This window comes from Sciurus vulgaris (assembly GCF_902686455.1).
Source record: "Sciurus vulgaris genome assembly, chromosome: 4".
NCBI classification, from domain to species: Eukaryota; Metazoa; Chordata; class Mammalia; order Rodentia; family Sciuridae; genus Sciurus; species Sciurus vulgaris.
In genome coordinates, this window is record NC_136464.1 from 119,004,697 (window position 1) to 119,025,008 (window position 20,312).

General features: G+C 36.6%; 1 protein-coding gene and 1 pseudogene across 2 annotated transcripts in view; one reads left to right on the forward strand and one right to left on the reverse strand.

Annotated features, from left to right (window-relative positions):
* Positions 1-20,312, reverse strand: part of PIBF1 (progesterone immunomodulatory binding factor 1) — a 227,033-nt gene that overhangs the window by 14,686 nt on the left and 192,035 nt on the right. The window lies entirely within an intron of this gene.
* On the forward strand, positions 6,192-13,533 carry LOC306660284 (ubiquitin-conjugating enzyme E2 variant 1-like; annotated as a pseudogene). Its single transcript has 2 exons — positions 6,192-6,243; positions 11,757-13,533. The product of its transcript is annotated as a ubiquitin-conjugating enzyme E2 variant 1-like (transcript).

A 20,312-nucleotide genomic window follows, 5' to 3' on the forward strand; every position in this document is an offset into this window, starting at 1 on the left:
AGCCATCCCCCAGGCCCTTCAATCCTCCACTGAGGGAAAGGTTAATTATGTTAAACTTCTTGAAGAACTCAGATCAGAATTTTTACTCATTCCTTATTGCAAGTCTATTCTATGCTTTATTTCCCCTCTTAATAAACAGTAGCACAATATTTATTTAATTACTAAACTGATTGATCAAACACAAATATATGGAGAGATGACAGACTAAACTCTTCTTTACCTTATTTATCTGCAGAGTAGGCTGTATACTAGGTAATTTTTTCCTATTATTTTATTTCATCTTCATGCCAAGACACAAAACTTACGGCAACAGAAAGATACTCTGTTCTCTACTACTAATCTGTTTATAGACATCAGCTCTGTGTCAGAGCAAGTTCCTACAGGCCTTTCTTTTCTGGCTGTCATTAGTTCTATTTAGAACCATCTAGCTTGAGTGGGTATTTTAAAACAGAGCTGCTGAGTTTAAGCCACATAACCTTAATAGATTTTAGGGCCAGGAGAGGAGCTGGAAGAAATGGTGCCAGAATCCTTTCTCCTTTCAGCAGCCTGGGCTGGCTTGTTCAAAACACATGAGAATATGTACAGCTTCAGAAATCACCAAACTCATATATTATTGTTTGGGCCTTATGGGTCTTTTTTTTTCTTCCAAGATTATATTATTTATGTTCTCCTCTATAGTGAAGTTATATACTGAGTTGGTGTTAATCACATCTAGTGTTTTTGTACATTTTAGCTCCTGTTCTATTCACCAAGATAATCAGAAGGGAAGGGGCAGATGAGGTCTCCCAGCCTACGAAATGAGGAACTTTCATTTTTTTCCCCACCTCTTTCTCTCCCCTTCATCTGTCCCTTTGGTTCCCTTTCTCTATTGGTCTCCCTTTTATTTTCATGAAACCCCCATCACCACCTTGCAAATGAACTTTCTATCTGAAACAACATCTTTCTACTAGCCATAACTTTTTTGTCTTAACATGAAATAAAATAACTGGAAAAAAAAATTACCTTCAGTACAATGTACCAGCATTTTAGAGATAAATACAGTAAAGAAGAGGTTAGTCTATTATATTGGCTAGGGGAGGGGAGGAGGGATGGAGATAAGAGAGAGGGAAGGAGTTGAGAGTGTGGGAGGCAGAGGGCTTTGCCCTCAAGTGTCCTAGGCTTTCTTCTGTGGCTGGCAAAAGAGCAGGTGTAGGATGCAGATCACCTATTTTTTGATACCAGAGATTGAACTCAGGGGTACTTAACCACTGAGCCACATCCCCAGTCCTTTTAAATTTTTGAGACAGGGTCTTGTTACCACCAAGTTGCTGAGGATGGTCTCAAACTTGTGATCCTACTGCCTGAGCCTCCCAAGTCACTAAGATTACAGGTGTGTGCCACCACAGATCACCCCTGATGCCAGTCAGGAGATTAGAAGGGAGATTCATATTTTTGCCTTATTGAGAATAGGATATCCCCAATTTGGAGTTTTAGGATCACAGCAGTATTTTTGTTCATCTGATAGTATTAATAGTATTATGGTTTCTGAAATTCAGGTAAAAAACACTTTAAAAATAAGAAGATTCTGTAAAATTCCTATTAGGATCATATAGCTAGAGTGGATACCAAAATAACATTTAGAACCATTCTAAGTTTTACTGTGTTTGGCTTATATGATGATCCCTTTTATATCAATGGTAAATTTGAACAAAGAAAATGCCACTTTAACATTAAATAGTACCTATTAATACCATCATACACTGAGCACACAGAGAGTCAAGCACATATAGTGGAAATATTTTAGTATTAGTCTAGAAGTCAAAGACACATCTATTCTTTTTTTTTTTTTTTTTTTTTTTTTTTTTTTTTTGTGGTGCTGGGGATTGAACCCAGGGCCTTGTACTTGACAGGCAAGCACTCTACCGACTGAGCTATATCCCCAGCCCCACATCTATTCTTGATGCTATTATTCACTGCTAAACTTAGGCAGTCTTCTCTGGTTCAATGAGCTTCAGTTTGTTAATTGATAAAATGTATGCTTGTGTTACCTTTTTGGATTTTTGCCAGAAATGACAAGTATTTAGGTATGTTTATTTTGCATTTCTTCTATTGTGAAGTTCAGCAGCTTTCCACATATTTAAGGATATTTCCTTTTCTGTTGATCTCCATGGCCCATTTTTCTACTGGGTGAATGGTCATTTTTTTACACATTTCAAGGAGCTGTTGTTATATTAAAGGGAAATTAGCCCTGTATGGTTGAGTGGCAATTGTTTTAGTTCATGTGTTCTTTTTTTTTTCACTATGCAAAACTTTTGATTATAATGTAGCTCAACATGTCAATATTCTTTTATGACATTCTCCATGTTTTCCTTATTTTTATGTATGGATCCAACACATTTCCTCCCATGATGACTATCCTATAACAACATAGTATACTGGAGATCATTTTTTTCCTCCACTGATGCTATCTTTATCATGTGCTAAACTTCCATAAGTATACGATTTATTTCTAGACTTTAAACTCTGTTTCAATGGTTTATCTATGCACCCATGTCACACTGTTTTAGTGTTTAATGACAGGCATTTTTCTAGATATATTCCTGGAAATAGGAATTAGATTATGCCAAATTAAAAAAAAATTAGGAAGAACTGACTTCTTCATAATGTTTAGTCTTCTTAGCCATGGGAGTATTTTAATGTATCTTTTATGAATGTTTTGGCCACAAATTATCCTTTCCTAATTAATGTTACTATTACAAGAAAATCACTATTCATGAGATTGGTCAATCATAAACTGACAAAACACAGTAAGTAAACCAACACAACATGCAAGAATTAGAAAATGTATTTGTCATACAAAACAGAAACTTTTGATTAGATGAAGTCATCTTGACATTTTTCTGGATTGTTCCTAACCTGCTAGGTTTTATCCTTTGGTCTGTCTACTGGTTGCTGGCTCCCTCTTCTATTTACCATTCTGCTCTGCTTCAAGTTGAGTTTTGTATTTCATTTCCCTGCCTTTTCTTCTTTTTCTTTGTTTTATTTATTTATTATTATTATTTTTTTGTTTGTTTTATTTGGTACTGGGAATTGACTCACATTCCCTGCCCTTCTTATTTTTTGAGACAGGGTCTTGCTAAGTTGCTTAAGGCCTTACTATGTTGCTGAGGCTGGCTTTGAACTTGGGATTCTCCTACCCCAGCCTTCCAAGTCACTAGGATTACAGGAGTGAGCTAGCGTGCCTGGTCTCATCTTCCTACCTTTTCATTTCCCTTTTTTTAAAAAATATTTTTTTAGTTGTAGATGGACACAATACTTTTATTTTACCTATTCATCCTATGTGGTGCTGAGGTTCGAACCCATTGCCTCACACGTACATGTATGAGGCAAGTGCTCCATCACTGGGCCACAACCCCAGCCCCTCATTTCCCTTTGATTCTGCTTTTTCCCTTCTATAACTGTTGTTTGCTGATTAGTCTATACATTTATTTGTAGAAGTGTCCAATGATTTGTAAATACCGTTTACTGCAGAGTAGTATGTGATTAGATGAAGAAAAGGAACTATGATGTTCAAATAAGAATGTCAAGTTCAACTGGATTCTTTTTCTTGTACTCATCATTTACTTAAAATCATGCCATTTATTGAAGTTTCTGTTTATACCTTGACTTTGTTACAGACTTCTGCTTGGAGTTTCTGCCTTTTTCTTTTTCCACAGATGAAAACAATCAATATTTTCTAATTACCTAAGATTATTTAGCTGCTTCTTTTCCTTTTTCCCCTTTATACCTGCCTAGCTTCTTTCTTTCTTTATTTTTATGTAGTGCTGAGGATCAAATCCAGAACCTCACGCATGCCAGGCAATTGCTCTACCACTGAGCCACAACCCCAGCTTGCCTAGTTTCTTAATCATACTGTTTAATGGGATCAATTTTCTACTGACTGTTTTTAAAATTAATGTGCAGTCATTATTCTGAAAAAAGTTTTTATTGTACATCTTGGCAAGTTCTATAATTTCTTACAACCTTTCTCCCTCTCACTTTATTATTTGATAGCATACACTTGATTAATTTTATGAAAGTATTATGGAGATTATTGTGTGTTGACAGTATTACCTCTTGGTTTTCTAAAATAAATTTCTGAGAACTATGATGCATCTGAATTTTATTTCCTTGTTTTTTTTGCTCAGCAATCTTCTTTTTCATTTACTTTTTTTCATGTTTATTTCCATCTTTTTACCTTCTTCTAAGTTTAGGAGGGTTCCTTGACTACTATTTCTTTTTCTTTCTTTCTTCTTTTTTTTTTTTTTGTAATGAGGATTGAACCCAGAGGTGCTTTACTACTGTGCTCTATCCTCAGTCACTCCCATCCCTTTTTAAAAATTTTTTTGAGACAGGCTCTTGCTGAAGGCCTTGCTTATTTGCAGAGGTTGCCCTCAAACTTCTGATCCTCCTGTCTCAGCCTCCCAAGTCACTGGGAGGAACTTTAGGTGTGTGAGACTGAGTTGGTATGGATTCCTTGAATTTTATATCTTTCTAATGGCATTTTTTTTTTTTTTTTTTGAACTGGGGATTGAACCTGGCAGAACTTTACTACTAAGCTATATCCCCAGCCCTCTTAATTTATTTTAAGATGGGGTCATGCTAATTTGCTTAGGGCCTCCCTAAGATACTGAGGCTGACTTTGAACTTGTGATCCTTCTGCCTCAGATTCCCCAGTTGCTGGGTTTGCAGGTGTGCACCACCAAGCCTGGCTCTAATGGCATTTTTACTTATAATAACTGTGTCATTGATTTTAGCGATTTTTAGAAAATATCATAAATGTTGTTCACTGATTCTTATGGAAATATTACTTTCTCATATCTTTTTGAATAAATTAAAATACTTTGTAAGATCTCTTCTGCTCCAGACACTTTTCCCCTGTGGGGAATTCTGTTTATTCTGATTTTTTTCTTTTGTGCTATCAATTTTGTTGTGTTCTAGTTTATGAATGAAGAAACAGATAACATGTTTTCTTTCTGCTGCCACAGGCCATTCCTCTAAATGACACGGTTAAGTACAATTCCTCTAAATATAGTTGACAAGACACTCTGTCTAATGGGCTTTACTCTAGGCACTTCAGGCAGAAAGCAGACTCACTCTCCCAAATGAGAGAATGTGGAGGGTTCTAGTTCACATTAGGTTAAAAACTCCTACCTGGGGTCCCTTAATTCTGTCCCATTCTAGCCTATTTCTGACAGATGCCACATCAGTTTAGAAAGTCATTTCCAAAATATTTTTAAGAACTCCTATATTTTAAAATTATAGAAACACTAATTGGTCAGTGTAAAAATTCAAATATTGGAAAACTGCCTTGCCCCCATCTTTTTTCCTTTACCACTTAGATATTATTCTATAACACAGCCTAATTTATCATAATCTGTTATGACTTTATATTATTTATATTAATTTTATTGGTAGTGCTGAGGACTGAACCCAATTCCTTGCACATGCTAGGAAAATATTCTACCAATCTATACTAATTTTAAAAGATAATAGGGCTGGGGATATAGCTCAGTGGTTTAGCACTTTCCTCATTCGTGCAAGGTTTTGGGTTTAATCCCTAGTACCAAAAAAACAAAACAAAACAAAAAAAAAACCAAAAAAAATGTTAATAGTATGTGCTGTTTTTCTAGTATATCACATACACAAGAAAAAGATCCTAACTACATGAATGAATGAACCATGCATTAAAATTAACAATGAAGAACTGTGTCTGATCATACAATGGGAAACCCAGGATAAAATTAAAACCAAGTAGAGACATGATATTGCAGAAATAACTCATTATCAAATGGAAGAGTTAAAGGAAAGGACATTCTTATGACATTTCTTGATGATGATGACAATGATAATGATGATGGTTACTGTACAATCTCTATGAGAGAGAGAAAGTGCTTCCTTGAATTCCAAAGCACATATCTTGGTCATTTAATATTAACTATTTGAAGAAAGTGGTGGCATATTAAAACAGCTCAACTGCAGAGCAGCTGCTTAACACTATTGCATAGTTGATGCCAATAAATTGCTCAAAGTTGTAAACTCTGCAAAGATGTTGGCAAGAGGACACATAGATAGCATTTCTTGATGAAAATAGCTCTGACAAGTATAATGCGAACTATGTGCTCCACTGGAGGTTAAATGGAAGTGCTTTTATGTAGGGATAACAACGAATCATGACAAATAAATTGGAAAATTCTAAACATCTCTTGTTTACAATAACACAAGGTAAAAACCAATCTTGTTTTAAGCCAAGTATACACACACACACACATTTTGGATAAACTTCATCTAAAAGGTTACCTTAAAAAAGCATTTCATTATGGAAATTTTTTTTCTTGTCCCTTTTGGTACTAGGAATTGAACCCAGGGTGCCCTACCACTGAACTACATCTCCGGTATTTTTAAAATTTTTTATTTTGAGTCAGGGCTTTGCTAAATTGCCAAGGTGGGTTGTGAACTTATAGTCCTCCTATTTCAGCCCTCAGAGACTGTGATTACAGGTGTGTGCCACCACACCTAGTTTATTATGGATAATTTCAAAGACACAGAATGTGGACGGAATAGCATATTGAATGCCCAGTTACTATCACCCTCTAACTTCAACAATTATCATCATTTTGTCAATACAATTTTTAAAAAAGCTTTATTAAGCTGGGCATGGTGATGCAGGCCTGTAATCCCAGTAACTCAGGAGGCTGAGCCAGGATTGCAGGTACTAGGCTAGCTTCAACAACTTGGTGAGGCCCTCAGCTACTTAGTGAGACCTTGTATCAAAATAAAAAATAAAAAGGGCTGAGGATGTAGCTCACTGGTAAAGTGCCCCTGGGTTCAATCTTTAATTCCCAGTACAAAAAAAAAAAAAAAAGCTTTATTGAGCTAGAACTCACATACCAGATAGTTCACCCATTTAAAATATCCAGTGATCTTTTAGACAGTCCCCAATTTACAACAGGATTTTCTCACTTAATGGTAATGGAATTCAGTAGAAACTGGACTTTGTATTTTCAAATTCTGAATTTTGACCTTTTCTTAGGCTAGTGATATGTGGTCCAATACTCTTTTGTAATACTGGGCCTAAGTTCCAGTCAGCCATACAATTGCCATGACAATAAATTCTTCAGGCCCAATGTATTAAAAAATGTGTCAGGTGAGTACCCATACAACCATTCTGTTTCTTACTTTCAGTACAATATTAAATAAATTATAACCGATATTTGACACTTTAATATACAATATGTTAGATAATTTTGCTCAAAGCATAGGCTGATATAAGTGTTCTGAGCACATTTAAGGTAGGTTAAGCTAAGTTATAATTTTTGGTAAGTTAGGTTTATTAAATGGATTTTTTTCTTTCTTTCTTTCTTTCTTTTTTGGTACAGGGGATTGAACCGGGGTGCTTAACCACTGAGTCATATCACTTTTTATTTTTTATTTTGAGACAGGGTCTCACTAAGTTGCTGGGATTACAGGCACGCACCACCGTTCAGCTTAAATGGATTTTCTACTGTAAGTCAAGGAGCATCTGCATTCACAGACATGTACAACCAACAGTATGGCCAATTTTAAAATATTTTCATTATCTTAAAAAGAAACCCTGATTGCTTTAGCGATTACTCTCTATCCTGCCATGTTCCTAACCCTCTATTTTGTACAACTGCTAATCTATTCTGCCTCTAAACAGGTTTCCCTGTTTTAGATATTTCATATGAATGTAATTATATAATATGTGGTCTCTTGTGACTGGCTTCTTTCACTTGGCATGTTTCCAAGGTGCGCATGTGCACACGTCATGTGTGTGTATGTTGTAGCATGTAGCGGTATATCACTCCCTAATATTCAGTTGAACTGAAATATTACCTTTTATCTGTTCATCAGTTGGTGGGTTGTTTCTACCTTTGACTATTAGGAATAATGCTGCTGTAGATATTCATGTATGGATTTTTTTGTGGACATGTTTTAATTTCTCTTGGGCATGTAACTAAGAGTAAAACATACATACTTCTATGTTTAATTGTTTGAGGAACTGCCAGGATTGTTTTGCCAAACTGCTTTATTTGTTTCCTTATCAGATCCCCCCCCCCCCCCCCCCATGAAATACATTTATTTTTGACCTGGGGTCTGAACTCAGGGCCACTTTACCCCTGAGCTACATCCCCAGACCTTTTCATTTTGAGACAGGGCCTTGCTAAATTGTTTATAGTCTTGAACTTGTGATTCTCCTGCCTTAGCCTCTGGAAATTGCTAGGATTACAAGTATGTACCTGTGTGTCCTGCTCCCATGAAATAGTTAAAAGTATATTTCAGACCTCAGAACATTATACTTGTAAATAATGGCAACAGGAATTTTTTAGGGCGTTTGAGGGTGTACTAGGGATTGAACCCAGAAGTGCTTTACCTTTGAGCTACATCCCTGTCCTTTTTATTTTGACACAGCTTCTTGCTACATTGCTGAGGGTTTTGCTACATTGCAGAATCTGGCCTTAAACTTGAGAATCTCTTGCCTCATTCTCCTGAGTTGCTGGGATTACAGGCATGAACCACTGAGCAGGGCTCAGGAGGGATTTTGAACAGGTACACATTAAAAAAAAAAAAAAAGGTAGCCAGGTGTGGTGGTGCATGCTTATAATCTTAGCAACAGGGAAGGCTGAGACAGGATGATCCCAAGTTTGAGGCCAGCCTCAGCAATTTAGCAAGGCCCTCAGTAAATTAGCTATCTCAAAACAAAAAGGACTGGGGATATAGTTGTTATAAAGCGTCCCTGGATTCAATCTCCAGTACCAAAAACAAAACAACAGGAATAAAAATCCCCCCAATTTTAAAAATATGGGAATGTAGCTCAGTGATAGAGCTCTTGCCTAGCATGGGTGAGACCCTGGGTTCAATCCCTAGCACAGGAAAAAAAAAAAGCGCTTATCCATTTATTTACTTTTATTTTTATTTTTCCAGTACTGGGACTGAATCCCAGTACTACTGAGACACATTCCCTGCCCATTTTTGAGACAGGGTCTTGCTAAATTGTCCAGGCTGTCCTTGAATTTGGGGATCCTACTGCCTCAGTCTCTCATAGGTGTGCGCCACTGTAAAATATGTATTTTATTCAGAGCCATCCATTCCATAGTCTAAGTACTCAAGTTTTTTTTCCAGTTATTAATGCAAACAACATTTTTGTATTAATAACTCAAGAGAATGGTATCAACATGTGCAACTGCAAACTGCTGTTTCCACAGCTCCTCATCTAAGTGCTTGATCTCATTTATGGGCTAACCTCACCTACCATTGTCTCTTAGCTTCAGGGGAAGTGTATAAAGATTTAGGTCTGAGGGAGGAAGACAGGGGACAGGAACTAACACTCACTGAGTATTTACAGTGTGCTAGAGTTTATGCTAAATATTTTATGAAATAACTTAATTTTCACTCAAATACCAAGAGATGGATATTATTTCAATTTTGTAGATGAGGAAGCAGGCTTAGAAAGCTCAGAAAATTTAGCCAAGTTCATTTACTAAGTTCATGTTCTAAGAAGTGAAACTAGCATTCAAATGCAGGTCTTTCTGGGTTCGAAGCTGTCATCTACACAACAATGCAGCTGCCTTCTATCAAGGTCTTTGCTGCACCTAATTCAGGTCTGGAAGGGATCTTCAAGTCATTTAACCTAACTTGTACACACAACTTAAAAATCCTCTCTGAGCACACAGTATTGAATTACCATATTGTACCCATAAATATGTACCCTACGTGTCAATGTAAAAAAACTACACATCTCTTCAGACCATACAGCCACAGAACTCAGGTTTGAAAAATAAATTAGCTACCAACGCAGCTTTCCCTTACCAAACAACAAAAACAAAGGGAGACCCAAACTGAAAACGAAACAAAACAAAATGGAAGGTGTCTCCTACAGTTTTAATCCCAGTGTTTGAAGACAGGTGTAACAAGTGCTCTTATTGCTTCTTTTGAATTTCTTATCTGTTTTTAAGCCTTATCTTCTCTAAACATCTCCAGTTCATTCATCTCTCTTATGACTGAAAAGAATTCTTTCATTATCCTGATCGTTGTCCTAGATTGTTTCCGAGCACTGAAAGTTTTGGGTCTAGAACAGAATAAAGAAAGAGGTCCTGGCTAAGGTAGAACAGGACAAGGTCTACCTACTCCTATTCTAATGTATCTGAGATGAGATGACAAACACTTTTGGAGCTATACCCTTCTGATGGAAAGCTTAGTGAGAGCTCCAGAGTTTACAAGAATGATAGCAAACAGAGACAACTGTGCTGTCGTAGCCTCGGGGACATAATAAACCACGTGAAACATTCTTTCCTGAGTCTGGATATGATCTTAGGGTCAACCTCAACAGGGAGGCAGGTAGAGGAAGCTGGTATTAATACACTGACGTAGACTCCTGAGTTGAGATCTACTGCCATTGTTGACTTAGAACAGAAGTGTTGGAATTAGATTCTGTTCTGTTTTTTTGCCTAGACCCTTAACCTCATCTCATTACCAAAAGGGATTTCTGACTATATGCCCCTCTTTGCCTTCTGGCACTCATGTCCCATAATGCCTGGCTTTTTGACCAAGGTTACTGCTTTTCCTTCTACAATAGTATTCATCTGTTATTCATGCTATATAGTTTTAATATAATCTGATAGGTTTTGATGCATATTTTGTTCAGATTTTAGTGTCAACTTTGGTCTCTAATTCCTACCCTCCACTTTGAGAGCTAATCTGCAGAGTGTGGCTGGCCTATGCTCTCTCCATGTTGTATTCTTGGCATTTTCCTCTTGGTCTTAGCTTCCTGATACAGGATCAACCAGCTGGTAAGTTTATATCAAAATACTGCCAATATGGTCCCTAACAATTATGACCATAATTATCTCAGGTTGCTCATGTTTTTGTTCCTGACCACTACACATTTCCAGACACTTATCTCATAGTTTTGAAGGTCTGTGTGCATGTGCATGTGTTTGTGTGTCCTTATGCCCTAGAATTGTTTGGTTAGTTATAAGCTGCTACTATTCTAAGAGTCATAAGACGGGTTAGAAATGATAGCAAGAGGTTGTTTACTTGTTCCTTACTGATAAAAAACAGAAGTATACCATTTTTTTTTTGTACTGGGAATTGAATCAAGGGGTATTTTACCACTAAACTACATTCCAGTCCTTTTTACAAAAATTTTTTGAGACAGGGTCTCACTAATTTGCTTAGGGCCTTGCTTAAGTTGCTGAGGCTGGCCTCAAACTTGCGATCCTCCTGACTCAGTCCCCAAGTTGCTGGGATTATAACATGCCTTGCTCCAGAGAAGTATATTTCTATTAAAAGAAAATGTACTACAAACTTCTAAAATGAAGTGGTAAAAATACACATTTCATTCTTAAAAAACAACAACTAGAAATGACAGGTCTTTATGACACATACTAGATGTGAAAATATGATATAAAAAATTAAAAGGGTACATATGCAGAGATAAAATATTTTTATGATGAGATATTATATTACTTCATATAACACAGACCTTTACTTGCAGGATACAGCAAGGATATTTGTAATTTTTAAAATGGCGAAAAAATTAAAGAAGAAGCCAAAATACTTACAGAAACCAAAACAATTCTGACCTAACTCTACTATGTTCTGCACAAATCTGTATAAATTCCATGATCTATGGAATACAATGTGAGAGAAATTCAAGTGTCTTCTGTGCAATTAAAATCTGAGGAGATTAACATATCACATAATGGACAACTGAGAGTGGGTTGCTACTTCTGTGAAATGGGTACAAGACCATCACAGGACTCTTTTTTTGCTCAGGCTGGAAAGAAGGGGCCAGCCTTTGAGTGACAGTGATGCAAGATGGCGGCAACCACGGGCTTGGACAATTTATAAAAACCGAATATATAGCCTTAAAATAGAATGTGGACCTAAACACCCAGAAGCATTCCCTTTGTAAGATTTGTAACAAAAATTAATATGAATGGAGTTAATAGTTCTCATGAAGTAGTGGACCCAAGAGCCATATCAGTGCTAGCAAAATGAAAGAATTTATATAGCAAGAGTTGCAGTGCTTAATGATGTCTAAAGAAAATATGAAACTTCTTCAGCCACCAGAAGGACAGTATTACAGCAATTAATCAACCACAGGCCCTTTCCTCCACCCCCATTTGATTTCATTTTCCACAGTAGTAAATTTTCTCTTTTCTGGTGCTGGGGATTGAATGAATCCATAGATGTTTAACCTCTGAGCCATATCCCCAGTTCTTTTAATTTTTTATTTTGAGAGGGTCTCACCAAGTTGCTTAGGATCTTGCTAAAATGCTGAGGCTGGCCTCAAACTTGCAATCCTCCTGTCTCAGCCTCCTGAGTTACAGGGATAATAGGTGTGAGCCACTGTACCCAGCACTCCATAGTAGGAAGTTTTCTAGATATGTCTTGTAGACCTCAAAGTAACTGCAAAGGAAGCTCCCATTCAGAGGCAATTTAATCTTAAGATACTGCAAATGATACTAATTTTTTGTCCATTTAAAATATACAAGTTGTGCTCTTTAAACAGACAAACAAACAGATTTCCCAGGCTGGCCTTGAACTTTTGATCCTCCTGCCTTAGTCTACCAAGTAGCTGGGATTACAGAAATATACCAACGCACTTGGCCATCATAGGATTCTTGTGAACAATAAGTGAAATAAATAAATACAAACAGGATTATAAAGATAAAAAATATGAAGTGTCGTTATTTGCAATTTACTGTGAAGTACCTATTTTTTGAGAAAAGCCAAATCCTCTTAAATATTAGCAAAAAGTCACTTTGCTTAGTGTGAAGGGATAATATAAACCCTTTACTTCCTCCGATTCCTTATTCCCAAGTACATTTGGGTGAAAGCAATGTGTAACTGTTCCCTGAGTAGGGTGGTATAACATAATTGATTTGAAAGCATTTTAGACCATTTGGTAGAAAGAAGTTATACAAATTTAAGATCTTTTTATTCCCTGAATTTTCTCAGACTTGAATTCACATATTCTTATATGGAAAAACTAAGCTTTCTAAAACTTCATAGGGAAAATACGACTTACACTATGTATGTGTGCTTTAGGTTTCTTTAAAATACTCATACTAGGTGTGGTGATTTAAGATTGTAATCCTAGCAACTCCAGAGCCTGAAACAGGAGGATCACTAGTTCAATGACAGCCTTGGCAATTTAGTGAGACCCTGTCTCAAAATAAAAAAATAAAAAGGGGTGGGTAATGTTGCTTAGTGGTGGAGTGACCCTGGGTTCAATCTTCAGTACCACAAATAAATAAAAATAAAATATGAACTTATATCCAGGAAGTTGAAAAAATATTATTTATTTGAAATTTTTTTGGTACATGGGATTAAACCCAGAGCCTCACACATGCTAGGAATGTGCTCTTCGACTAAGTTACACCCCCCCAGCTAAAAAAAAAAAAAAAAAAAAGAAAAAGATTTAACTTAAAGAGTACCACTATTGATGAGAAATTTATGAATATTAAAAAAATTTTATTTTAAGGAAAAAAATTAACTTATCCTTTCTGTGGTTTTTCTTTTAAAGTCAGGTGGACTGTAAAATTTAACTACATAGGTAAACAAGAAAAACATTAAAAACATTAAACATTAAAGAGTACCACTATTGATGAGAAATTTATGAATATTAAAAAAATTTTATTTTAAGGAAAAAAATTAACTTATCCTTTCTGTGGTTTTTCTTTTAAAGTCAGGTGGACTGTAAAATTTAACTACATAGGTAAACAAGAAAAACATTAAAAACATTAAACATTAAAGAGTACCACTATTGATGAGAAATTTATGAATATTAAAAAAATTTTATTTTAAGGAAAAAAATTAACTTATCCTTTCTGTGGTTTTTCTTTTAAAGTCAGGTGGACTGTAAAATTTAACTACATAGGTATAAAAGAAAAACATTAAAAAGGTATTCTTAAGAAAATTTCAAAACAGTTAAGTATGAACCCAAAAGAGTGACACACATATAGAAATATGCAATTTGTTGGAACTCTTTATGAAGTAGATTGCCTAAGGGGCACTTGAGATGCTGAAATGTCCCTGAAATCTTCCGAGAAATCACAAAGAACATATGAGTTAGTATCCGGGAACATAAACATACCATAAAAGAATGATAATTATACTGTGACTTCATTTTTAAGAAACCTGGCTGACTGCAGGGTTTGTTTTCTTTCGTTAAGTGTCATAGACTGCTGTAGAAGCAAGTTATCTAGGATAATGGGAGTCAGTCCAACAGTCAGGCAAGCACGGGGTCCTGTACATTCTAGGAACTTAGTAAGAAGTGGTTGACTAATTCTGGTTAAATACTAACTGAAATGACATGAGCCCTGGCAGATGTTATTGGCAAAAATACTGAATAAGGGAACTGCAGATATCTGAAGTCTTAGAAACAAATGTCTTTTTTTTTTTCTTTTTCTTTTTTGTGGTCCTGGGATTGAACTCAGGGCCTCATGCATGGAAGGCAAGCTCTCTACCACTGAGCTACCCTCAGCCTGAAACAACTGTCTTCTATTCCACGAATATATATTATTCCCTGGAGGCTAAATAAGCTATGGGTTGCTGTGGCTACAATTATCATGTCCTGAGGTTTAGGGGCAGTTCTATTCTAGACAAACATTCCAAACATGACTTCCTATTGGCTACTTTCAGACAGTTCTTTGAAATTGTTCTTGGGTGTAGGACAGCTTTGTGCTTTGTCCAGCAAAAATGGTATTAGTTATCAGAGTGAAACATTTTTTTAAGGGAAGGGAATGAGGACATAGTAAATGGCAGGTTTTAAAGCTTTCAATTTGACAGTCTGCAATTATTACTGATCACTGGAAAGGACCATAATTTAACATTCAAATGAGTTCTTGTGTGCTAAATATTGTACTAAAGGCTAAGATACAAGGAGAAATTTGTCACTCTATTGGGAAAACAGATGCATAATTGTGATGTACACTGATATGCACATTAACAGAAATATTAATAGGCATTAGGTATGAGGTATAAAATGCTCCCCCCACCTTTTTGATACTGGGGACTGAACTCAAGGATGCTTTACCAGTGATATGGATCCCCAACCCTTAGTATTTTTTATTTGGAGACAGGGTCTTGCTAAGTTTAGGCCCTGCTAAATTGCTGAGAGTGGACGTGAACTTGCAATCCTCCTGCCTCAGCTTCCCAAGTTGTTGGGATTATAGGCATGTGCCACCATGCCAGGCTTTCTTAATTTTGAGTTAGGGAGGGCTTTGAAGAATTGATAACTAATCTTTGAATGGAAGGAAAAGATGAAAGGGGATCCATTTGTTGAGTTACTGTTACATACCAGAAGCTTAATTACATTATTTAATCCTCACACAACTCTTCAAAGTAGATATTGTCTTTATTTACAGATGTGGAAACAGGTTTTTTTTTTGGGGGGGGGGGTATGTTTTACCAGGGATTGAACTCAGCAGCACTCAACCACTGAGCCACATCCTCAGCACTGTTTTGTATTTTATTTAGAGACAGGGTCTCACTGAGTTGCTTAGCACCTGGCTTTTACTAAGGCTGGCTTTGAACTTGCAATCCTCCTGTCTCAGCCTCCTGAACTGTTGGGATTATAGGTGTATGCCATAGCTCCCAGCAAAATAGTTTTTAAAGAGATGAAATTATTACTCCAAGAATCCATAGCTATCAAGCAGCAGAGATGGGATATGAACCAAGTCTTGTCTGTCTGATTGCTAGCTTTTTCCACAGTATTTAAAAAATGTGGGTGATACAAGAAATATAAAGGTAACCCTAGCCTTACAATTTAAGGACACAGAGTAGAAGGTAGAATGGAATCAATCCATTTGTCCATCTTCTCCATGGCTGCTCAGTGGTGCTAAAGAAAAATGACAGAATGGTACCACTATAAATATATGACTTCTCAATGTGGGAATTCTTTCACTCATTCATTAGATAACTCTTTCAAAATTCTTGGTTCCTCAAAAACTCTGACCCTGCTGGGGATGCAGCTCAGTGGCAGAGTACCTGACTAGCATGCATGAGACCCTGAGTTCAATCCCCAGCACTGTAAGGGAAAAAAAAACCCCATAGAACAAAAAAACCACCATCACTACCACCACCACATAGCAAATAACAGTAACAAATACTCTTGTTCTGTTCTCTATTAAAAAAAACAACAACAACAACAAAAAAAAAAACCCAAAAAACAAAATTCTGACCTGTTCATGCCTCTTTCCATTAGAAAACATCCATTAAATGGAAACTCCTTAAATTATTACCACCTGCTAGAATCTGGATAAGTGTTTTCCAAAAGTCCATGTGTTAAAGGCTTGGTGTGCAGCTTGGCACTACTGAGAGATGGTAGACACAATTCAGGTAGGGCTTAGGCCAGGTCTTCAGGTCACTGGGGGCATGTCCTTAAAGAGGATAGTGGGATCCCAGCCTCTTTCTCTTTCCAGCTATGAGGTGGGAAGTTTTGCTTTGCCATGTGCTCTCACCATGATATGATGCCTTTTGATATGCCCAGAAGCAAGAGGGTCAATCATGTTCTGAAACTTCTAAAACCACAGGTCAAAATAAACCTTTTCTCTTTATTACTTGATTATTTCAGATATTTGTTATAGTGTTGGAAAGCTGACTAACATACTAACAAACCTACAAATTTACTCTTATCCTCACACAATTCTTCTACTCTTCCACATGGAGAAAGGTGATACTTTGGTCTAAAGCTAAAACCCATCCATTTGCTGTGGATCTCTTCCTTTTCTTTTGGCTTTTAGAACTCTATTAAGAGCAGGGCATGGTGGCAGCACATGCCTATAATCCCAGCAACTCAGGTAGCTGAGGCAGGAGGATTGCAAGTTTGAGACCAGCATCAGCAACTTAGTAAGGCCCTAAGCAACTTAGTGAGACCTTATCTCAAAGTAAAAAATGAAAAGGGGTACAGATATGGCTCAGTGGTTAAGTGCTCCTGGGTTCAACAACAACAAAAACTTATTTCTGAGAAAATATGGCCAAAAATACAAAGAAAAGCAGTGTTAAGGATTAGGAGTATAGCTCAGTATAGCTCAGTGGTAGAGCACTTGGGAAGCATGGAAGTATGGGTGAGGCCTGAATTCCATCCCCAGCACCACAAACAACTGCCCCTCCCAAAAAAAGCAGAATTAGAATTTCCACAGGGGATCAGGAAATCTTATGTAATTTAAGGCAAAGATAAGTGGATGAAACTAAAGGTAATTAATGAAGACTCCTGAGAAATAAACTCAAGAAAGATTCCACTCTAAGAGAATACATTTCTTATACTCAAAACCTTTTAAGTCATTTTTCAATCCTCACTATTTACTAAGAGATCATGAGTTGATGTTTTTCCGTTTACCTCTTTTTTTTTTTAACCTGATTATTTAAGGCCAATAGTTTATTTACATCTATTTATTTACACAAGGTTTTACTCAGTACAAGTGAAGATGTTTAAATATAAAATAGATATGACTACCTGAAGGAAACAGAAAAAGTTATTCTAAGGAATCAAAAGTAAAATGGGAAAAAACAGGTGATAACACCTGGATAAGACACTCAGTTCTGCATTTTCTGGCAAATAAGACAAAAAGGAAGCACATTAAATTATAAAGTTTTCATTTTCTGACAAAAATGAAGATATAACTTCATCTACAGAGGCAAAAGCTTTCCTGGAACTCATGCAAGCAATAATTTATCCTGAAATCTGATGTCTAAACAGGACTAAGGAGAAAGACTCTCCCCCTCCCAGAAAAAAAAAAAAAAAAAAGGATTTACTTCTAATTTTGACAGTATGTAATCATGACAGTTGAATCATTTAACTCTTATCAGCATCAGTTTCATCTATAACCGTGGGGATAGTGGTATTTACCAGTGGACTGCAGTAAAGATTAAATTAGATAATATATGTGGAAGTATTTAGTAGACTGCCTTAATTACTTTTACAAAACAGAAAAATCACACCAGACTTGGTTTTGATCTTCTTTCTGTAAAAATTGAAGGCATGATGATAAATTGTGCATTAATGGAAGGAATTTTATGAAGAGAGAGATCTTGTCTTTTATCCCCAGGCAGAATATCTGAGACAGAGAATTTCTTTTTTTATTGGTGGTGCTCAGGATGGAACCTCTTGCATGCTAGGCAGGTGCTCTACATGGAGTCACCACCCAGCTTTTCCCACTCTGATTTGTGGTTTCACTGAATAAGGGGACAACACCTGGAGAATTTAACCTGGGCACAGTGGCTTAACATCTGTAGTCCCAATTACACAGTGGCTGAGGTGGAAGGATCACTTGAGCTCATGAGTTTGAGATCAGCCTGGGCAATATAGATCTCAAAACAAAACCCAAACCAAACAACAAAACCCCCAACATTCCCTCCAAAACCCTTTGAATTTAGAATAGAGAGCTCAATTCAATTTATGATAGAAATTTTAAATTAGTATTTAGTAGAACAAATCCTTCTTTTTGGGGTGGGGGGGGCGAGTCCAGGGATTGAAACCAAGACCCTTAACCACTGAACCACATCCCCAGCCATTTTTTATATTTTATTTTATGGCTGAGTTGCTCAGGGCCTTGCTGAATTGCTGAGGCAGGCTTTGAACTCATGATCCTCCTGCCTTAGCCTCCCAAACTGCTGGGATTACAGGTGTGCACCACCACCTGGCTTGTTGTGCAAATCCTTTAACCTACCATGTTGAAACCAGCTGAACTTCGTACTCCAAAAGACAACCTAAAATATGTTATTTTTCATACATACTCTTTCTATTTTTATGTCATTAAAATTATTAGAAAACACAATATAATATTAGACATTTTCTCTAAAGAAAAGTTGAGACAAAAATCACCTAACACGTAACTCATAATTACAAATATACACAACTACTTCCTGAATGTAAAAACACTAAAAACTTAAAGAGCACTGGAAGCCAATACACATTTTTGGAAATCTTTAGAATACAACTGCACTCTTAGCATGAGAAGAGATCTTTTAAGTCAATATTTTTGAGCTAATGCTAATATAGAAATAAAAACTTTTTGTGGACAGGTTCCAAATGTTTTAGACTTGTCCACTTAGAATTGTCTTACTTGGTCGGGCACATGGCATATGCCTGTAATCCCAGGGGCTTGGGAGGCTAAGGCAGGAGACTGAAGGTTGAAAGCCAGCCCCAGAAACTTAGTGAGGCTCTAAGCAACTTAGGAAAGCTCTGTCTCTAAATAAAATATAAAAAAGGGCTGGGATGTGGCTCAGCGGTGAATGCCCCTGGGTTTAAAAAAAAAAAAAAAAAAAAAAAAAGGAAAAAAGTTGTCTTATTTGTTATCTTTTTTCATTTAACTGTGTAAGTGATCTCATTCACATTACACAAACATGTATGGCCTCATCATAACTAAGTAACTGTTGAAAATTAAACTAGAGCTCTCTAATGAAATGAGAAACTTTAAATTGCTAATTTAAATTGTGGACATTTTAGTGATTAAAACTATGACTTATATTAGATAATTTTTTCAGGCCCCTGATTAGTGTGATGCAAACCAGAAGCCTTGGGTGCAAACTGTCAGGAGGGAGTGGCTCTCGGGTGCTGACCCTGCACTGGGCATCACTCTGAGAATGGCACCTCCTTAACATCTTGTGCCCTTTGATGCCTTGCTTACTTCACCCTAGTAATGATTTTCACTTACAAAAAAACATTTATCAAGGGTAAGAGGGGTTAGGGGTATAGTTCAGTAGTAGAATATTTGCCCAGCATGCTTGAGACCCAGGTTTTATCCCTAGTGCATATGTAAAAAAAATCATTTATTTATTTATTTGTGATACTGGGGATTAAACCCAGGGGTGCTCTACCACTGAGCCACATTCCCAATTCTTTTAAATTTTATTCTGAGACAGGGTTCTACTAAGTTGCTGAGGCTGGCCTTGAACTAGCAATCCTCCTTCCTCAGCTTCCAGAGTCACTGGAATTACAGGTATATGCCACTGGGTCCTCAGTTATTCTTATCTGACCCTTATCTATTAGCTATTCTGAGCACATGAACTCCAAAATGATAAATATTCATAAGTGAATAAATCACTATTCATGAAATGAATAAACCAATCCTGTGTAGACCCTTTGTTTCATGGGGTAAATGCTCAAGTGAATGAACAAGCATTTCCTGGGGTCACCAGCAGTGATCTTTCCATATGACCAGCCTGCATAGATCTTTGCATCTTAACATACTATGCATGTTGGTATTTAATGGTTCTTAGAAAAAGATAACAAACTTGGGTCTGATTTTCTTTACTAAGCT